The 4,709-nt window shown below is 43.6% G+C and overlaps 1 pseudogene across 1 annotated transcript; it reads right to left on the bottom strand.

Annotated features, from left to right (window-relative positions):
- Positions 1–3,234: 3,234 nt before the first annotated feature.
- On the bottom strand, positions 3,235–3,743 carry LOC309389816 (small ribosomal subunit protein eS12-like; annotated as a pseudogene). The gene has a single exon. The product of its transcript is annotated as a small ribosomal subunit protein eS12-like (transcript).
- Positions 3,744–4,709: the final 966 nt, after the last annotated feature.

The raw sequence follows: 4,709 nt of genomic DNA, 5'->3' as shown, positions 1-4,709 counted from the left end.
AATTTCTGTCATAAGTTGGAGCAGTCATATCGCCACATGACCGTAACTAATTTTTCCACTATTTCTATTGTGGTTGTTAAGTGAATCCCTGTGGTCATTAAGTGAATCATGTGGTCATTAAGTGAATTCAGCTTCAGTTTTACACCTTTTTTGGTCAAAAAACAGTAAAATAAGGTTGCAAAACAGATAGAAATACAAGCCGATTTGAAGGCACCTGAATTTCAATCTGGTGACCACAGAGCTGATGCAATAACTATAAATGGGAGAAAAGGCTATTATAACATAAAGCACTTTTTCCAAGGTCATCAACATAGCTGCAGAGATGACCAGGGATTTAAAAAGTCAACATGGTAGCTGTAACCACACAATTGAAGCCCTTTTCATTTTCTGCACCTATCACATAAAAAGAGTAATGAAGCTTCAATTACATAGTTGCAATTGTCATTTTAGGGTGTTTTTTTTTTTACATCCCTTGCCCATAGTTGTTCACCATTGGCTGGAGTTTGAATGTAACAATATTAAAAGTTATTTGAAAAAGCAGCAAACTTTGAAGTAGATTTTAATTGAAATATAGCTAATCAATTTCATTTTTTTTCAACACGCCTGAATCTTTGTGATGAATCAGTGGATTAAAAGGGTGCCACTTTTAATAAATTAACACTGATATTGTTGCTTCTTTCATCTCATTGCCAGGCACCCATCTGAAGTCTTTCTGCTTAAGCATTGTTAAAAATGCCATCTTCATTAAATCATTATCAAACACCTAGTCAATTAATTGGCACTTCCATCAAGGAAAAGCACTTGTAGGCACAAAAGCTTACATTTATTACCTCCTGCCAGGAGATACCGCAATGCCTGTTTCTTGTTGATAGTCCCATAATGAGACACTTCATTAGTAGCTTTTTGTCATGAAGCTTTTTATCATGATGTTTTTAAAAAATAAAAAATAAACCAAGGAATTTAAAGCGAACAGCATCTCATTGACCTTGCCTGATCTTCAACAGCTAAGCAGGGTTTGACCTTCTTGTTAGAAGGATGAGAGAGCCAGGGGCGGCTGCTACGGGTTCGCCCTTGTTCGGAAGAACTCGTAGCTAACATTAAGGCCGGTTCGGAGAACCTCCAAATCCCACCCTTGGCTGACACCGCCCAACCCACCCCGCCCCTTCCAGGGTCTTCACACGGAGCTATCTCCACGCGGCCTGTTTTGGATGTGAGGTAAGTGCAAGGCCCATGTGGAGACTCAGGGAGGGTGAAAACAGGCATCCTGGAAGTTCCAGAAGGCCGGAAACAGCCCATGGGAGGAAGCTTTTGTTAGATAGGCAGGAACTCAGACAGACGCCGTGAGGCAAATTCAACTATTGTTTATTAACAGACGACAAGAGCTACGAAGTACAGGAGAGAAGCGAGAGCTGTCCCTGCCTGACAGCTATTTATATGGAGCTGTCAGGCAGGGCGGCCAATCAGGATGCGAGGATTGCCCGCGTTCAGCCAAGCCGCATCTTGACCAATCAGACGCGACCTGGCTGTTGCTGGCAGACTCAGGGGAAACTCCTGACATCATTGCCAGGACTCTACAGCTTTCACCCTCCCTGGAGCCTGGGGAAGGTGAAAACACCACCACCCCTGGTGCAGGAGGCTGACTAGGCCACACCTACCATGGCCACGCCCACTCAGCAACCGGGCAGAGAACCCGTTGCTGAAATTTTTGAATCCCTGTGAGAGACCCTCTAGAAAAGAGATACTATAGGAGGAAATAGTGGCAAACCACATCCCACAATATTGCCTTGAAAACCAGAGAGTTCTGTCCACAAGGTCAACAGAGGCCATGCCCTGTTGGAAGGAGTTGCTAATTTTATCCCAGAGGAAACTTTGCAACCGCATTGAGTTTGCTTGTTTAGCTGTGAGATGAGCAGTTATATACATCAGTAAGTTATGCAGAGCTCTTCTCCAGCTGTCTTTCAAAACAAAAAAGAATGTTAAGTACTGAGTTATTTTAATCCAGTATAGTTAGGCACATATCTAGCTAACATTTTCTTTGATCCGTGATATATTTTTGGGGACTCCAAGTTATTTTAGATTTCTGTCAACTACCTGGACAAGCCCCTTTTGGCAACAATTTTCATCATTGTCTTCTTCTAAGGTTGAGAGAGAGTGACTGGCCCAAGATCACCCATCTGGTTTTGTGAGCTGGGCTAGAATTGTATCCGTAGGCCAAAATTCATGAGGCCACCAAATGTCACAAGATTTCATATCATGAAATTTTGTATAGAAATTGCACAGTCTCACAATACCTCAAGCAAAGGACCATGAAATTCTGTATGAATTTTCAACATTCTGAAATAAAATCTTGCAAAACAACTAAAACCCTGCATGTTTTGAGTTTTGAGACATATTGGCTGATTGGATGGTGAATGTGAATGGTTTGGAGCTAACTTCTGGAGAAGATAAACAGCAGGAAGAAATATAAGAGAAAATCACTAGTCTTTCCCAATGCAATTGTCAAGCCAGTAGGAGAAAATAACCACAAAATCATGTCAGCAGGTTGATCTGATTGCAATGTTGCATCCTCCATCTTGCCCTTTTGAAACAGACATGGACATCTCTGGATGGGCAATATGAAATGTGGTTAATGATGTAGCCAACATAGTTGCTGTAACATTGATAGAATCCAGAAAAAAAGTTAAACTAGGATGCAGGAAATAGGAATTAGAGATAATTTGCTCTTGTTAAACTTCCTGAAATTTATTTGGAAAAATATTTTTTTTAAACACCAGGATAAAGGAGAGAGAGAAAGGCTTTTCTGCTTGCAGTACAGTACTTTTGCCCAGCTGAGATGCCTGTTCTCTAAAGCTAACAAGGGGAGAAGGCAGCCTGGGCTGTGGAATGACATTGCAGCTTATGGCTTGAGAGAGCCAGTCAGGTTTCACTAGAAAATAAAATGCCGAGCAGTTCAAAGCATGGAGATGCTGAAAGAAATAGACAGGAGGTATAGCCCCCAAAGAAGATGGGCAGGAAGAGAGAGAAGGATTCCCTGAAGCTACGCAAAGAGGAGTGCAGTGAATGCATTTGTCAAAGGAAGTAGAAGAGTAGGATGGTTTAAGGAAGCATTGGGGCTGGATTGGGGCTGAACAGCAAACACGGAAGCAGTATACTTCGTCCCATATTTGGTTAGACCAGGTTGCCTTGGTAGACTGGTGTCACTGGAAAAAACGTTTAAGGAAGCAGGTTCTGTGCTTCTTCTTTTTTCTTTTCTTTTTACTGTCACCTCAAATGTATTTTAATTGTTCATTTCTTGCACTTGAAGTATTCTTCAATGACATCTTTGGCCTGAGATTCTTTGCCATAGTCTTTAACAACCACACAACTGCAACCCACAACTTTATGAGGGTTTCCTTCTCTGACGATCTTGCAGAGACCTACCCACTCACCAAGCTTCTTGTTATCATCAGATTGATTTGGTGTTCAGCACAAAGAGCTTCAACCAGCTTTACATACATAGGTTCATCACAATTGGATACAAAAACGCAAAGATGGGGTTGGTGTTTGTCCAAGGCTTTGGCAGCTTCACGAAATCCACGAACTAATCCATCATGGATAAGTGCCATTTTCAGCACTTCTTGAAGGGCGGTGTTGACATCCATTATGCCTCCAGCAGTTATGCCTTCCTCGGTCATGATTGGTGGTAAATGCTCCTACCCGGAGTTCCTTACAAATTCCACGAGTCCCGATGAAAAGCCTATTCTTTTGAAACACACGTATGCCTTTAAGGAGATTCCTTAGTCTATGGTGTAACGGAGAGGAGATCCTGGGAGATTCACCTGTTGAATCCAGAGTAGCTTCAGGGGTGGAATTCTACCGGTTCGGCCCAGTTCTAGTGAAGCAGCAGCTCTAAGGAGATTCCTTAGTCTATGGTGTAACGGAGAGGAGATCCTGGGAGATTCACCTGTTGAATCCAGAGTAGCTTCAGGGGTGGAATTCTACCGGTTCGGCCCAGTTCTAGTGAAGCAGCAGCTCTAAGGAGATTCCTTAGTCTATGGTGTAACGGAGAGGAGATCCTGGGAGATTCACCTGTTGAATCCAGAGTACCTTCAGGGGTGGAATTCTACCGGTTCGGCCCGGTTCTAGTGAAGCAGCAGCTCTAAGGAGATTCCTTAGTCTATGGTGTAACGGAGAGGAGATCCTGGGAGATTCACCTGTTGAATCCAGAGTACCTTCAGGGGTGGAATTCTACCGGTTCGGCCCGGTTCTAGTGAAGCAGCAGCTCTAAGGAGATTCCTTAGTCTATGGTGTAACGGAGAGGAGATCCTGGGAGATTCACCTGTTGAATCCAGAGTACCTTCAGGGGTGGAATTCTACCGGTTCGGCCCGGTTCTAGTGAAGCAGCAGCTCTAAGGAGATTCCTTAGTCTATGGTGTAACGGAGAGGAGATCCTGGGAGATTCACCTGTTGAATCCAGAGTAGCTTCAGGGGTGGAATTCTACCGGTTCGGCCCAGTTCTAGTGAAGCAGCAGCGAACCGACGATCAAATGAGCCCACCCGCTTGCCTGCGCTATTTTCCTACCTTTATCTTCTCAGCTGATTCGTGTGGCAGAGCAGATTGCCACGTGAATCAGCTGTGTTACTTCTCCGGAAGTGAAGATTTCTTCAAACTGCGTGCACACACATACACACACAGACAAATCGCACAATCACCAAACCGGTTGTTAAAC

Source organism: Natrix helvetica (assembly GCF_964273705.1).
Source record: "Natrix helvetica genome assembly, chromosome: 3".
In the NCBI taxonomy this organism is placed as follows: domain Eukaryota; kingdom Metazoa; phylum Chordata; class Lepidosauria; order Squamata; family Natricidae; genus Natrix; species Natrix helvetica.
Note: the sequence above shows the minus strand (reverse complement) of the source record. Positions and strands in the feature narration are given on the sequence as shown.